The 17,606-nt window shown below is 40.3% G+C and overlaps 1 protein-coding gene across 1 annotated transcript in view; it reads right to left on the bottom strand.

The window, feature by feature from the left end:
• The window catches only part of LOC124114671, a 78,363-nt gene extending 75,544 nt beyond the window's left edge, over nucleotides 1–2,819 (bottom strand). Inside the window, exon 1 of the mRNA XM_046475350.2 lies at nucleotides 2,755–2,819. The gene's annotated coding sequence lies outside the window, so the exon portion shown is untranslated. The remainder of the gene's footprint in view (nucleotides 1–2,754) is intronic.
• Between the last annotated feature and the right edge of the window lie 14,787 nt (nucleotides 2,820–17,606).

The following is a 17,606-nucleotide window of genomic DNA, read 5'->3' on the forward strand; positions in this document are numbered from 1 at the left end:
CTGAATGATTTTATTGTTGTTTACGAATCATAATCAAGATCTATATTGTATAATAATATATTTGAGAGTACATATGCTTTGCAAATTCTGCAATCTACCGAAGTCTCCAGCAGTTTACGAACTGGATGTCACTTTCGTTACGCAATTTTGATTGGACTATGCATAGACACGTCATTCCAGCCAAAATATAACTCCATAATTCCAGCCAAGTTCGGCAAGGGTGGAAACTGGACCATATTAGTCAGTCAACTCAGGAAGATGTATGTTATAAGCAATAATCTGCAGCGTTAAAAAGAATTCATGTGCTCAGTGTTACTGACTCAATCAATGGACACTTGGGTTCTGATGGGTAGAACAAAATGGACATTATTACAGGTGTCTCTACACCAAACCAACTATCCTCCTCAATCAACATTTTGTTCCCTCTCTAGGTCTTCTCAGAGAGCAGATGAGCGGTGATTCATTCCGCTTGCTGTGTCATGATGGTACTAAGCTGGCGGCGCTTGGCATTAAGGAGATAAAACAAGGACTGGTCAGCTCAGAGTCAGTATACCAGGGTTAGAAACTAACAGTTTTTGTCCTCTACTCCTTATAATGATAACATATAGCAAAACCCTTAAAATGGGCCAATTTCTACTAGTCCTTAGGATACCTTTACTATTGGGCAGTTTGGTAAGGACTACAGGAATAGTGCCAATTTCTAACGCTGTATACTATGTCTGAGTGGGGTATTCATGTTAAACTGTGTCATGGTATCTCGGTGATCCAACACTTTAAAATTGGTATTAGTCCAGACTAGTACAACCAGCCACACACACACATACATGCACATCGCTATAAGTGGAATAATCTTGAATCTCCCCACACCACCTTTTTTGTGGCATCATCTAAATCAAAATGTGTGGATACACTGTACCCTTTCTATTCAATGTCTGTAACGAGCATGTTTGAGAATTGAAGGGGCAAGTTATCTTTGCCATGTACTCAAGCCCTTGGTGTAAGATGCGGATCCATCTAACCCAACCGGTGTTGAGAAGTCCCTGTCAGAGGTCCAATGGCCTCCTATGTCAGCCATGCCCATGTGTAAGTTAGGAGTGAGAACTGTGATTCCAGGTTAGACATGGTCCCAAGTAGCCTATGCTTGTCTTAAAAGGTGACTAAATTGGATCAGATGGTTAATTTTGAGCCATCATACCCAATCGGCATGAAACATTGCTCATGATATCAATCTCTGGTTTGTTTTGTCCAGACTTAATACAATACAGTCTGCCATGATACACTGGCATGTTGCCGACTGGCATAAAACAAACTATCTGTCACGTCTTTGAAAGGCATTTAGAAGTGGTATCTCTTCATGAGGAAGAGAATTTATGGATGTCAACTTCTTTATTATGAGGCACATAATGAAGGAGTAAGTATATACTCTGAAAAGGAAGTTGACAGCCATAAATTCGCAGCCTTATACTATGTGTCGAACAGCAACCCTGCTATGTACAGTGAGTGCTCAAGAAGACTACGGTGGTGATATCTGCTACAATCATACAGGTGTAGCTACTATATCAGACGAGTGTATTGATGAAGTCTCTGATGGTGGATGGGGTTCAGTGGCTGGTCAGAGTGATACAGCCAACAACTGGCTCCCAATTCACCTCATCAAGAACAGGTGTCTGTTCAAAAGAGGGCCATAAATAGTTGCAGATTCTGTCCTGATTTCTCCCCCTGACATGCCACCTGTTGTCTTCCACTGAACATGCTACTGTTTGTCTATGCAGTCTGTATTATGGAAACACAGATGGCATCCCATCCTATTCAGCTAACTGATATGAAAACCTGGTCTTCTAAATCATCCACGGTGGCTATGCTTGTCGTAAGAGGTGCCTAACGGGATCGGGTGGTCAGGCTCGCTGACTTGGTTGATGCATGTCATCGATCCTAACTGGGTGGATCGATGCTTATGATGTCAATCACTGGATTGTCTTGATTATTAACAGACCCCCCATCATATAGCTGGAATATTGCTGAGTCTGTATTTTTGTTTTTCTAATCCATCAAATATAGAGTGATCCGCCCAAAAGAAGAAAATTTAAACAATTCTTGAATAGATCAAATCTGTCAACCTACAAATATAAAAGTTTTGTTTTGGTTCATCAACTGTTATTTGTGTATGCTACATGTCATTGTCTTTATGTCTGGTATAAATAGTTGTGATATGCATTCAAAACATTCAACATGAAACGATCAGTGATTTTCTGTGATGTCCTGCTCTACCCATAGCACCCACGACACACATAATTTGCATAAAAATAGAACTATTTGCTTGTTGCCTAATGCTACACCCAGCAATATTCCTGCCATATGACAGCATCCTGTAAACAATTGAAACTGGACCTGACAATCAAGTGATCAGTATCATGACCACCTGATCCACTACAATTAGTGCCAGTGAGATCCATGAACGTGTGAAAACTCAGTATGGGATAGCGTGTGATAGTAAAATTGTTGGTGATCTGTGTTGGAATAGTCTGACTATGCCGTAAAAGTAGACTATGCTTGTTGTAAGAGGCGACTAACGGGATCGGGTTGTCAGGCTCGCTGACTTGGTTGATGCATGTCATCGTATTCCAATTGCGTGCTTATGATGTCATTCACTGGATTGTCAAGTCCAGACTTGATTATTTACAGACCACCGTCATATAGCTGGAATATTGCTGAGTGCACCGTTAAACAACAAACAAACAAACAAACAAAACTTACATTCAGTGTGGTGCAGGAGATCCCAAGTGTCAAACATGTAAAATCCACAGGCTCATCAACTTTGTGACACCCTTTTCTGTCAGGATGACTTCGGGAAAGATCTGAAACATAATATATTGCAAATAATGTCTCTCCATCATAAATGCCAAACTGTTGCTCTGTTACACTGGCACTATGCAAGATTCTTAAACGTCATGGTTAAACAAAGGACCAGAACAAATTACTGAGAAGTCATCGTAGGTATAGCACAGTAGCCTCTACATATTTTGTCAGACAAACCAGTGATTGATATCATGACACACACTGTCTGGGTAAATGAAACAAACTCAATCAAGACCACCTGACCCAATTATTTACAAGCCACTAAGCTATAATTAGAATGCTTCCATTGAAGATGGAACACAGATCTTGATAGTTGCAGATGGCAAATACTGTGTTACTCTGTGTCTATTAAGATAATCACATCTCGCAACCAAGGGTATCACGACATCAGGGGGCACGGGTGGCCCAGTCGTCTAAGGCGCTGTGATTCGTTGTGGAGAGTTGTGTCCCTTGGGCACGCCAGAAACCTATGATTGTGGTTTCGAATCCCGGTTCGCCCCGATTATGTTTCTAGGTTTGTCAGCACCATACCTGTGCTCGTGGGTTTCAGCGAAGTGGTAAACGTCTGAGACCTGCATCACTTCGGGCTTTCCTCCCACATTAAGCTGACACGCCATGATATAACTGGAATACTGTTAAAAGCGGTCTTAAACCCAACTCACTCACTCACTCACTCACTCACTCACTCACTCACTCACTCACTACCACGACATCACTGTTTGTGGGGCATAAAGTCTTTCGTCAAAGCAAACTGATGATGCATGCTAAATACAGGAAGAGAAGAATTCTTCAGTAAGTTTGGAGAGGAGGGTGAACATAAGAAAAATTGTCATCACAATTCTTGAAATAAGAATGACGGTTCCAACAGATCTTAGTAGGTCATGTGAGTGAGTGGGTTGGGTTTAAAGCCGCTTTTATCAGTATTGCAGTTATACCTCAGTGTATCAGCCAAAATGCAGGTCTCAGACATTTACTACTTTGGTGAAGCCCACAAGCACGGGTATGGTGCTGACAAACCTAGAAACATGAACGGTGCACTGTGTCTTGTACATAGTCTTGAGATTATGGCATGGTTTTACATTTTATACTTACACATTCATTTTTATGGGTCGTGGGAGTTCAAGGTGCTACCCATGGAGCCGGACATGCTCACCCTTATCATCAACACCTGGTGTCATCACTGATTTTCAGTGATCAATTCATATTTTCATCACTATTTAGCCTTTCACACACAGTCAAATCTTTTGACAGATAATCAAGGCTGAATATTCTCTGGCATTGACATTTTGAATTTAAAATAGGATGCAAGCTTCAGAGCAATATGACCACTATTAATATGACAAGAAAGGTCATATAAACAAGCAAAGGGACACCATTTGAGGATGAATGTGTGCTGATATATATAAACTTGTTCATGTCAACGAAGTGTGTCATTAGTGAGACAAACACGTTGTTTGACAAGATTTACCCAATATTCTATGTAATGGAGAAAAGGGATGGAAGGTAATGGGGGCCTGAAGGTTACAGCCGCCACCACCATCCATCATCTTTGGCATGTTTTTGTGGTGTTCCTTACATGGTACAAAAGTGCACATTGAGATATTAAAGGGAGGGGAATTGGGAGAAGGGAATATCACAGTGACGTGGGGAATGTTTTAAGGACATTTTATAGCCATATTGTGATTTTGGATTTCTGTAGCAGAATAATTCCTTGACATCTCTTAGATGCAGGACCTGTGACTATCCGGTGTAGAATAGGTATTCAGCAACCCATGCTTGCTGTAAATGTGACAATGCTTGTCGTAACAAGCGACTAACGGGATCGGGTGGTCAGGCACGCTGACTTGGTTGATGCATGTCATCGTATTCCAATGCCTAGATCGATGCTAATCATGTCAGTCACTGGATTGTCAAGGCCAGACTTGATTATTTACAGACCGCCGTCATATAGCTGGAATATTGCTGAGGTGTTGAACAACAACAACCAACCAATCAATCAATCAATCTTAGTTGCTTCCATCATTAATTATTTGTTCACCATATCTGAATATCTACAGGCCAGTGTTGTGTAGGTCGAATGTTGCTGATCGAAGCATTGAATACTCACTCACTCACTCCACTGACAGACTGCAATATTTTACATATCATGGAATTAAACCCAGACCTTCTGCATGGTTGGCAAACACCCTACCCTATGGACCCTCAGAGTGAATGAGTGAGTTAGTATTGTTTTACACCGCTTTTAGCAATATTCCAGCAATATCAAGGCGGGGGACACCAGAAATGGGCTTCACACATTGTACCCATGTCGGGAATTGAACCTGGGTCTTCGGCGTGACGAGTAAACGCTTTTACCACTTGGCTCCCCATGGCCCCTCAGAACAGAAGTCAGTACCTGGAATACTATTCCGTTCAAAGTGGCCTTTCAGCCTGCTGAATTTCTTTTCCCTGTAATTTTCTGGAACTTACCTGAATTAAATGATTGAATATGGAATGATTTTCATATTGGGAACCAGGTTAAATTGTTGAATTTGTGCTCACTGAGTTCAATAATCATAACAGTTATTGCAATTATTATTTGGGGTGCCCTTAAGTTTTTCACCTGCAGATGCACAGCTAGTGATACAATCTGTAGAATGGGTTCAAAAGCTGCAGTGAGTGCTTTAAACACAACTCTTTCACTGTGAGAAACAAGGGGTCAGAAAGTAGCCTAGCGGATAAAACAGTCTCTCATCTTGCTTCAAGTCTGGGTTTAATTTCTCATATGAATATTATCAGTTAGGCACATTTGTAATAATTAACCCTTCTGTGATATTTGTGACTGCAATAAAGAATTGCCTTTCATTGGGCATTGAGTATGAACCTTTGAGGAGGACGTCTGCTCTGGCTGACACCATGATTCTGACGGTGAAGATTTCCAAAGTTGTCATGGAAGCTGTAGCGATTAGGTGTCATTATTTACCAATTGGCCAATCATTCGAATAGTTACTGAAGCAAATTCATAGATTGCCTTAGAATGTTTCTGACTGTCCTTGTCAGTCTAGGCACATATCGAGTTTCGGTGTGCAATTCTTAATGTTTTTACTAGGATGGGTTGTAACAAGGATATTTGATTGTGGGCATGTCAAACAGACTTTTTCATTGAGTGAAAAAACGCCAAGTTTAAGTTTAAAGCATCTAAATGATAAAAAGCTACTCGTCTGTATGCTGGGGAATTCCCAGGTGTTCGCAGGAATGTGGAAGTCGTCTGTCAGTGTTTGCTTCATTTCTAGAAGACAGCCTCGAGGAAGATGGGTGAACATCAAAATGTGTCGTTCGTACACTCATGAACATAAGTTTAAAGGTCATGTGATCGGCCTCTCATTAGAATGAAAAGCCATATATTGTGTAAATTAAAAAATTAAAAATGCTTGCTCACTCAAGAACTCAAGATCTCACTAATTGAAGAACTCACTCACTCAAAAACTCACTCAAGAACATTGATAACCATCAGCTGATCTTTAAAGCAATATGATTATTAAAGCTTCTGACATCTCTGAATGGTTAAAGAGGCTAATACTGTTGATGTGAGCCCTGTAAGATGATCTAATCAGCAAGAAAGTTAAAAATTAGTTACCTTGATCGAACTGAACTTCAGATAATTTCCCTGCCAATATGTGAGGAGATACATTTGGCTTAATCAAGACAGAGTGTAAACTTTAATCAACTTCCCTGATCAAATGATAAAATAATTAAGAAGAAACTATTGCATCCATTTCTTCTAATCCCAAACTTACGACCGATTTGTGTGCCAATGGCGCCCTTTAATCACTCTCCGTTCAAACATGCGCAACATTAGCCACAGTAAGCTTGCGTGATTACACCTAATGTTTCCCATGAGAAGTCGCCACTGACACCCAATATTTGCCTGGCCTGTGTGATGAATAGACTTTCTTCTCCACTCATTCCCATTTTATTCCATCCACAACATGTGCAGCTCAAGTTTTGTTGCTGTCGGCGCCTATTGACAGAAGTTGGAAGAATGTGTCGTAATCACTGCCGGAAACAGCCAAGAAATCTTTTCAAGAAAAAAAGTGGCTGTGATGAAAAAAGAGCCAGTCCACAAGTGAGGTAGCCCTGATGCCCAATCAGAGTCAGTTGAATAGGAAGAAATGACTACAATTGAGATTGATTGATGGATACAAATAAATAGCATGTCGATGATCAGCTCAAATTGTGTTTGTGGACAGAGATTGTCTGAAATTGTGTTTGTGGCGAGTTATCGCCTGAAATTGTGTCTATTGCAAAGTGAATGCCACTTAGGATCAGTGTCTCCTTACCATGAGGATGCCCCTATTAAGATTCCCTTAGCCGCAGTTGTTCAGGTGCTTGGGCATATTTGGAGTAAGAGGAAGCTTTTGAGAGAATAACAATTGTAATTGTATTTTGTTTTATTGTTGTTGTGTGTGTAATCAGAATTCTGCAGTAGCCGAGAACCAGCTGTAGTGTGTTAGCAACAAATTAGCGTATCATAAGTCCAACCATATCATATGTTTAATAAATCACTAAGTTCTTATGACTTCAGAATTATTTGCAGCATGTGGTTACACATTAAATATTTTTGGTGTGAAAATTGTATTTAAAGGTTTCAAAATATTTTGGTGTGAAAATTGGAACAACTAAGAAACAATTTTGATGTCATTTTCCTCAATTGAAATTTAGGTTATCCCAAATGCCTAAATAAACTTATCTAAAGTTGTGGTTAAAAAATGAAAATGCTGTTTGATTTAAAAAGAAATAATTTGATGTATGGAATTTTTTTGTCAAGAATTAGCTTTTTAAAAGTTAACCCCATATCATTATCAATATCTCCTGTTTAGTTCAGTGGTATACCCTTTTATCCAAAACACCCATTCATGAGGCTCAATGTCCAATACACCCACTCATGAGGCTTAATATACAATACACCCATTCATGAGGCTCAGTGACCAATACACCCATTCATGAGGCTCTGAGTGTCCAATACACCTATTCATGACGTTCAGTGACCAATACACCAATTCATGAGGCTCTGAGTGTCCAATACACCCATTCATGAGGCTCAGTGTCCAATACACTCGTTCATGAGGCTCAGTGTCCAATACACCCGTTCATGAGGTTCAATGTCCAATACACCCATTCATGAGGCTCAATATCAAATACACCCATTCATAAGGGTCAATGTCCAATACACCCATTCATGAGGCTCAATATCCAATACACCCGTTCATGAGGCTCAATGTCCAATACACCCATTCATGAGGCTCAATATCCAATACACCCGTTCATGAGGCTCAATGTCCAATACACCCATTCATGAGGCTCAATATCCAATACACCCGTTCATGAGGCTCAATGTCCAATATACCCATTCATGAGGCTCAATATCCAATACACCCATTCATGAGGCTCAATATCCAATACACCCGTTCATGAGGCTCAATGTCCAATACACCCATTCATGAGGCTCAATATCCAATACACCCGTTCATGAGGCTCAATGTCCAATATACCTATTCATGAGGCTCAATATCCAATACATCCGTTCATGAGGCTCAATATCAAATACACCCATTCATAAGGGTCAATGTCCAATACACCCATTCATGAGGCCCGTGTCCAATACACCCATTCATGAGGTTAGTATCCAATACAACCATTCATTAATTGAAATGTGAAGTGATCTATCCATTCATCCATTTAGTTACCATGATCCACCCCATTTGTGCTACCAAATATCAAATCATTCCATTCATGGAGCCAAATATCCAAACAGTACATTTATGAAGCCAAATATTCAATCCACCTATTTATGTAGTCATACATTCAAACCACTGATTTGGGGAACCACTGCCTCTGTGGTCTTGTGGTAGAGCATCTGCCCGGAGAGCGGAAGGCTGGGGGCTCGATCCCCGGCCGCGTCATACCAAAGTATGTAAGAAAGATGGTACTTGTTGTTACCCTGTCTGGGGCTCGGCATTTAGGGCAAAAACAATGACTGGTCGGCTTGGTTTCCGTATACTGTGTCTGAGTGGGGTATGCATATTAAACTGTGGTATGATATATCTCAGTGGACTAACACTATAAAATCGGCACTAGTACAAGTAGAACCTAATATTCAGTCCCCTTTTTGGGGAGCAAATATTCAATCCATCCATTTATGTCGCCAAATATTCAATCCACCCATTTGGGGAGCCAAATATTCAATGTGCCCATTTATGTAGCCAAATATTCAATGTACCCATTTATGTAGCCAAATATTCAATCCACCCATTTATGTAGCCAAATATTCAATTCACCCAATGATGTAGCCAAATATTCAATCCACCCATTTGGGGAACAAAATATTCAGTCCACCCATTTGGGGAGCCATATATTCAGTCCACCCATTTTTGTAGCCAAATATTCAATCCACCCAATGATGTAGCCAAATATTCAATCCAACCATTTATGTAGCCAAATATTCAATTCACCCAATGATGTAGCCAAATATTCAATCCACCAATTTTGGGAACAGAATATTCAGTCCACCCATCTGGGGAGCCAAATATTCAATCCACCCATTTGTGAAGCCAGATGTTCAATTCCTCCACTTCCACATAATCCATCTATGACAGACAATAAATCAGACATCTACACAGCAGACAACAATGCAGCCATGTTGTGTTTCAATGACTGCCACTGGCAGCATAATACATTGGAGATGATAGGTAACACAAATATCGTGATATCTGTTCAGTTAGCTGGCAAAATCAGATCAATGATGTGATGATGATTTGACAACCTCTGTTCCTGCATCCGTTTCCTCTCTATTCATATAATTACGCCTTATTTCCTTCCTAAACTATCATATGTTGGTCGAAGTGCTTCAGCCGGCTGTTGTCTGTACAGTGTGTGTCACTTTATCCACCACCACTGACTGTTGCTTTATCCACCACCACACTTTCGCTTTATCTACCCCCATATTGTCGCTTTATCTACCCCCCACATTGTTACTTTATCCTCCACCACATTGTCGCTTTATCTACCACCACATTGTCACTTTATCCACCACCATATTGTCGCTTTATCTACCCCCAAATTGTCGCTTTATCTATCCCAACATTGTTACTTTATCCTCCACCACATTGTCGCTTTATCTACCCCCAAATTGTCGCTTTATCTATCCCAACATTGTTACTTTATCCTCCACCACATTGTCGCTTTATCTACCCCCAAATTGTCGCTTTATCCACCACCACACTGTCACTTTATCTACCACCATATTGTCGCTTTATCTACCCCCAAATTGTCGCTTTATCTATCCCAACATTGTTACTTTATCCTCCACCACACTGTCGCTTTATCTACCACCACATTGTTACTTTATCCACCACCACACTTGCTTTATCTACCACCACATTGTCACTTTATCCACCACCACACTTGCTTTATCCACCACCACACTTGCTTTATCTACCACCACATTGTCGCTTTATCTACCACCACATTGTTACTTTATCCACCACCACACTTGCTTTATCTACCACCACATTGTCACTTTATCCACCACCACACTTGCTTTATCCACCACCACACTTGCTTTATCTACCACCACATTGTTGCTTTATCTACCACCACATTGTCACTTTATCCACCACCACACTTGCTTTATCCACCACCACACTTGCTTTATCTACCACCACATTGTCGCTTTATCTACCACCACATTGTTACTTTATCCACCACCACACTTGCTTTATCCACCACCACATTGTCACTTTATCCACCACCACATTGTCACTTTAACCGACGCCACATTGTTGCTTTATCCACCACCACATTGTCACTTTATCCGACGCCACATTGTTGCTTTATCCACCACCACATTGTCACTTTATCCACCACCACACTGTCGCTTTATCCACCACCACATTGTCACTTTATCCGACGCCACATTGTTGGTTTATCCGATGCCACATTGTCACTTTATCCGACGCCACATTGTTGCTTTATCCGATGCCACACGGTCGCTTTATCCACCACCACATTGTCACTTTATCCGACGCCACATTGTTGCTTTATCCGATGCCACACGGTCGCTTTATCCACCACCACATTGTCACTTTATCCACCACCACATTGTTGCTTTATCCGATGCCACACAGTCGCTTTATCCACCACCACATTGTCACTTTATCCACCACCACATTGTCACTTTATCCACCACCACATTGTCACTTTATCCACTGCCACATTGTCACTTTATCCACCGCCACATTGTCGCTTTATCCACCACCACATTGTCGCTTTATCCACCGCCACATTGTCACTTTATCCACCACCACACTGTTGCTTTATCTACCACCACATTGTCACTTTATCCACCACCACATTGTCACTTTATCCACCACCACATTGTCACTTTATCCACCGCCACATTGTCACTTTATCCACCGCCACATTGTCGCTTTATCCACCGCCACATTGTTGCTTTACCTGCTCCTGTTGGCTTTGTTGTTTGCCAATACCGCAATATATTACGGTTGTTATTATGTGATTGTTGTGATGGTGATTGTGTGATGACAATGGTGATTGTATGCTGGTGGTGATTGTCACAGTGTTTGTGGTGATTGTGTGATGACAATGGTGATTGTGTGATGACAGTGGTGATTGTGTGCTGGTAGTGGTGATTGTGTGATGACAGTGGTGATTGTGTGATGACAGTGGTGATTGTGTGATGACAGTGGTGATTGTGTGATGACAGTGGTGATTGTGTGCTGGTAGTGGTGATTGTGTGATGACAGTGGTGATTGTGTGATGACAGTGGTGATTGTGTGATGACAGTGGTGATTGTGTGATGACAGTGGTGATTGTGTGCTGGTAGTGGTGATTGTGTGATGACAGTGGTGATTGTGTGCTGGTAGTGGTGATTGTGTGATGGTGGTGATTGTGTGATGACAATGGTGATTGTGTGATGACAGTGGTGATTGTGTGATGGTGGTGATTGTGTGATGACAGTGGTGATTGTGTGATGACAGTGGTGATTGTGTGATGACAGTGGTGATTGTGTGATGACAGTGGTGATTGTGTGATGGTGGTGATTGTGTGATGGTGGTGATTGTGTGATGACAGTGGTGATTGTGTGATGACAGTGGTGATTGTGTGATGACAGTGGTGATTGTGTGATGGTGGTGATTGTGTGATGACAGTGGTGATTGTGTGATGGTGGTGATTGTGTGATGACAGTGGTGATTGTCACAGTGTTTGTGGTGATTGTCACAGTGTTTGTGGTGATTGTGTGTAGGCGGTGATTGTGTGTTGGCGGTGATTGTATATTTGTGGTTCTGTTAAGGGTGAAGTTAAGGGGTTAACGGTTTTATGCTGTCAGTAAGGATGATATATTTATTCATTATTCCAACAGCTGATGTTGAGTCTGCGACAAAAAATGTTGATTCACATATCTTTTGGGAAACAGCTTGCATGTTTAAATACAAAAAAGAAATATTATGGCAACATGATGTCAATATTTAGTCCACATGGTGTTCAGTGTACACATCTGTCATGGCCTTCAGCATCACAATATGTATGGCGCACCCCAGCTGTAACTTTGTGTGAGTGAATGAATATTGTTTTATGCAACATCAGCAGGTTTACAGCAATTCACAGCAAGTACTTCCAAGTGTTATCATAATACTTAAAAGTATTGTTTTTTAAAATGTCCGAACAGAAAAATATAAATGTCCAGTAAGCAATATTTTAAACCAGACATTTGAGATTCCCAATCGGACATGTTCGGCTCATATGACCGTTTCCTGACCCCTTAAAACGAAGCATGTTATGCTTTATTTGGAGTCAGGAGATATCACTTTCGGCACTGAGGTTGGTTTACAAAGGGGTTCATCCCTTGGGGATCCCGGGTTAGAATTGGTCCCCACTGACCTATTCTGGTTGTTAGAGGCAAACAGATGGACTTGGTTGACTTGATATGATTAATACATGTAGTAAGTCTCTTTGTACACAGGGATCCTGTGGGTATTCTGGGTTAGTACTGGTCCACAGGAACTCAGGCTGATCCTAACGAGCGAACGAATGGACCGGGTGGTCATGCTCGGTGACTTCAAGTATTGTGTGTCATCATATCCCAATGGTGTGGATTGCTTTTCACAATACCAATGACTGGATTGTCTGGTCCAGACTTGAACATTTCATGATGGTGGATAAAGGTTGAGAACATCAGAATGATGTTGGATGATAAATAGAGAATCTCACCCTCATGTCTTTTGATATCAAATATTTCAACACGAGTTGATGAAAGTGGAAAAACTCTTAGGCTTGCCAAGGAGTTTTTCCACTTTTATCAACGAGTGTTGATATATTTGATATGAAAAGACACGAGGGTGATATTCTATGTATCATCCAACATCATTCTTCCAACTTTTTCAGTTTGTAGACAGTAATAAGCAGTGTCTTCAGTGTAAAAAGTACTGCTTCAGGAGCAGAGCCATTAGTGATGTCATTTGATTGTGACGTCATGGTAACCAATGATGTCATAATGGTCTGTAAAGCATTGTGATGCAATTTCATTGCAGCAATATCTACAATGTATATATCGCTTGATCTCACCCAAGCCATATCTCCTGTGGGGGACAGTTTTGGATGATAAAGGTAGTTGTGATCATGTTGTAAAACCAGAATATATACTATTATTTTAGAAAACATGAGAAAATAGTTTTCAAAATGCGGGTTGACCTTTAATACCTGTCAAACGATATTGATGTGTTAACAAACACAACGATTTGACATAAACAATTATGGTCATTAAATGTTGCCTCTGGTGTGTATTCCCAATCCTAGTACTTACACACCAGTATGTGCCAAGAGGAAGAACATTTTCTATTAGTTAAACCTTTGATCCTTCCAATTCAGGGATTTAGATGAGTGAAAAAATGTAAAAATATTATATCCTTTTTGTTCCAATTGAGCAGCATATGACCATTTTTCAAAGCGGATCTGTGTCCAACTGTTTGGCTCCTACTTCAGATTTAGACCAAGACAGTAATAATATGTGCCCTATTGCCGGCACTCTGTAACAGACAATCAATTTGTTAACTGTTTTGTTTTGTTCGTTTGTTGTTTAACGCTGCACTCAGCAATATTCCAGCTATTTGACAGCGGTCTGTAAATAATCGAGTCTGGACCAGACAATCCAGTGATTGACATCATGAGCATCAATCCACACAATTGAGATCGATGACATGCATCAACCAAGTCAGCGAGCCTGACCACCCGATCCCGTTAGTCGCCTCTTATGACAAGCATGAGTCGCATTTTATGGCAAGCATGGGTTGCTGGAGACCTATTCTGCCCCGGATCTTCACGGGTTGTTAACTGTGGTTTTGAGGCCTTAAATTACTTTCATCCCTCATCTGCATCATTAAGTGTCACCGAGACAACCCTGAAGAAAGATTGGCACAACTAGACAAGCACATTAGGGCAGAATTACCCAATTACAAACTGATAATTTGATTCTGCGATCGAGAAAATAACTTCTTACTGATTTCTTTTCCTTTCTTCAATCAAAAGCAGAATGTGTCAGATTTCCTTCCTCTTTTACAGAATCAAAGACTTGGGAACTAAACCATATTGTACTGATGTAAATGTAGTTACAATGGGTTATTCTGTAATACCCGGTATTATACCATTGAAATGATGACACGCTACTGTTCTTGCAGTTGATTCGAAAACAAGAACTCACTGACCATTCTGAACATGCATTTTAACAAGTAAAAGTGATACAATTGTAGATCATAATTCAAAATTATAGAGAAATTATATATCAACCATCACTGGAATCTGTTGATTCAGGATATGGAATCAACTCGCCCCTTCTCGTTGATTCTACTCGCCCCTTCTCGTTGATTCTACTCGCCCCTTCTCGTTGATTCTACTTCCAGAATCAACAGATTCTCATGATTTCTCCATTTCATAATTGGGTGAGCCTTACTGACAGATTTGGTGACACATATACTTTTCAACTCTCAAAATCTGGATAACAGACCAAGCTAGGGTTGACCTTAAAGGTCGGGGGTATATAGTTATACCAAGGTTCCGTCCGTCCGTCCGTCCGAAAACATTGTCCGCATGATTTCTCTTAAACTATTCAGTGGATTTATCTCAACCTTAGTACATATAATCCATGTCATATGGAGGGGTGCAGTTAAAAGAAAATAATTGTTTTTATTAATTTTCCATTTTTTTATGAATTTTTCAAACCCTAACATCCGTCCGAAAACTTTGTCTGCGCTATTTCTCTTAAACTATTCAGTGGATTCATCTCAAATTTAGTACATATAATCTGTGTCATATGGAGGGGTGCAGTCAAAAGAAAAAAATTGTTTTTATGAATTTTTCAAACCCTAACTCTATCCTAGCTATTTAATTTGAAACTACTGACACACTAGGCAGGTCGGGGTATTAGTGAGCCATACTCACTTTTGCTCTTGTTGTTAAATTCCAGCGCTATTCCAACCGTATGATGCTGGCCTGTAAATACTTGAGTCTGAACCAAACAATCCAGTGATTGATGTTGTGAGAAACAATCCATGACCTCAGGGTACAGTGACACGTAATAGACCAAGTCACTCTTGTGCCCAGCATAGGTTGCTTGGGTTTGTTTGTTTGTTTGTTTGTTTGTTTGTTTGTTGTTTAACTCCGCACTCAGCAATATTCTAGCTGTATGACAGCGGTCTGAAAATAATTGAGTCTTGACCAGACAATCCAGTGATTGACATCATGAGCATCAATCCACGCAATTGGGATATGATGACATGCATGAACCAAGTCAGCGAGCCGGACCACCCGATCTCGTTAGTCACCTCTTACGACAAGCATGAGTCGCCTTTTACGGCAAGCATGGGTTGCTGAAGACCTATTCTACCCCGGATGTTAACAGGTCTCCTCCCATGGTTGTGTAAAGTGGAAGGTGTTAGTACCAGCACCAGAACAATGCTTGAATGTATACAAAAGAAACTGTCATCCACACTGTGTATTTGTGAATGTCATGATTTTATAAAGTAAAAACATCATGTGTAATTACAGTGCTTCTGTTAGAAACATAATAGTGTGCAATTGTAGTGCATATGAGAGGAGAAACACTCCAATTGATTGTCTCCCAAAACTTCTACATGCCCGAAACACCATAACCTCAACTCCCCAGAATTTCTACATGCAAGTCTATAATGTTTGGCAAGTCTAGATTACTGCAGTAGCAGAGAAAGTCTCTAGGCTCCTTTTTATTATATTTTATAACCATAATTAAACAACTGTTTTTTCTGTAAAATATTTTCATTTCAGAGACTAGATGTAAGTCAAGATCATGGGATGAGAGGGTTAAAATGAGGAGAAAAAAACACTCATGTAATTGGATATTAACAAACAGCCAGTCTCACAAAATACCACATGTTCAAATAGCTGTGTTTTGTCTCTTTTTCACACTAAAAGTTTTGGCCTTTTGGGTGTGATTAAATAAATAAGTATATGTGTGAGAAAGGCAGATTTTCCAAAATTCAAGACGAAAACCTAAGAATTAACTTGCCTGTGACCCAAGATGAATGTTTACCATAAACTTGTCCTCTTATTATTTTCATCTCGTAAGAAAAGCAGCTCAAGTCAAAGACTTGCTCATGTTTAAACATAAAAATCTCAGCCATTTTTAGACATTTTTGCCTTAACTATGCAGTTTGCCAAACATGCCACTGTTAAAGACCAAAGTTTAATTCACATTAATTAAATGCATCTGATGACTACAGGTTTTCTCTTTTCTATAATTATGCATATCCTGTGGTCCGAAAAGGCCATAATAATTTCTTGTCCTTTCCCCATGGAAAGTCCAGCCAGGAGGAAGTTTAGCCTGCTACACCAATCCAAAGGGAAATATTTCGTTCAGGAATTTACAATTTTGATGAATTCTGATTCCCAGCCTACTGGCGCCAACAGCCTACCAGACACCCAATATAGCCTGCGCTCTCAGGGCAGGATCGACCTATGCATAGGACATCTCACGTCCTTCGTCAACAGCGACAGTTCCATCATGTGATAGTATCGTCCCTAACCAGTTACATATTTAAAAAAGTATTCAGACCAGACAAATTGTTTGACATGATTTACAGATATGTATTGCTAGAAATACCTTTGTGCATGAGGGATAAATTGAAATACAAATCTTTTTCTTTATCAGGGCTCCATATAAAGACTGTATCAGTGTATGTACGGATGAAAATATGCACAATACGGTGGGGGATAATTTATAATTTAAAAAACGTATCACATACACATCACAGCATACATGTACGGTCTAACATTCCTTTGCAGTCTTATTTCCCAAAAATAATATTCTGATTTCAAGCAGAGCATTTTCTTGAGTAATGTGCACACTTTACTTTTCTAAAAACACAGCTGAATAGGGGGTGCATTGTACAACAGACGTATAACAACAAAACAAGTATTGTTTATTGTTATTGTTATTGACCTGTTTACATGAGAGAGAGACCATGGATTCTTCTAAAATGAAATACAAAAGTAATCCACAAAATTCCATTCAGTACTCTAAGTGTACTCTTTCATTGTGCCAGTCCTATATTAAAATAATAGGGGGCACGGGTGGCCCAGTCGTCTAAGGTGCCGCCATTCGCTGTGCAGAGTTGCGTCCCTTGGGCACGCCAGAAACCTATGATTGTGGGTTCGAATCCCGG

Source organism: Haliotis rufescens, unplaced genomic scaffold (assembly GCF_023055435.1).
Source record: "Haliotis rufescens isolate VD_foot unplaced genomic scaffold, xgHalRufe1.0.p SCAF_7, whole genome shotgun sequence".
Classification (NCBI taxonomy): Eukaryota; Metazoa; Mollusca; class Gastropoda; order Lepetellida; family Haliotidae; genus Haliotis; species Haliotis rufescens.